The sequence below is a fragment of the Bubalus kerabau genome, chromosome 8 (assembly GCF_029407905.1).
Source record: "Bubalus kerabau isolate K-KA32 ecotype Philippines breed swamp buffalo chromosome 8, PCC_UOA_SB_1v2, whole genome shotgun sequence".
In the NCBI taxonomy this organism is placed as follows: domain Eukaryota; kingdom Metazoa; phylum Chordata; class Mammalia; order Artiodactyla; family Bovidae; genus Bubalus; species Bubalus kerabau.
Window position 1 is genome coordinate 15,524,511 of NC_073631.1, and position 319 is coordinate 15,524,829.

Below are 319 nucleotides of genomic sequence, written 5' to 3' on the forward strand. Positions count from 1 at the left end.
TGGCGAGAAGCCGGGGCTCCGCCCTCGACCCGGCCCTTGGCCTTTGACACCACAAACCGACCTCCTCAGACACCTTCCCTGGGACCAGGAGCCCACCCCGCCCCACTCGCCCCAGGTTAGATGACACTTGGAATTCCTTCACTTCCTTTCACTGACAGCCCCGCAGGAATCTCAAGCAGCCCTAAGTCTTTGCTTAGTTCCCACTTCCCAGACATTCCTTCCGCCCTAGTCCTGGAACTTAGGTCCTAGAAACTTACTAGGGACAGTTTTAAAGAGTGTGTGTGGGGGCGGGGGGGGGGGATTATTTTGATTATTACTA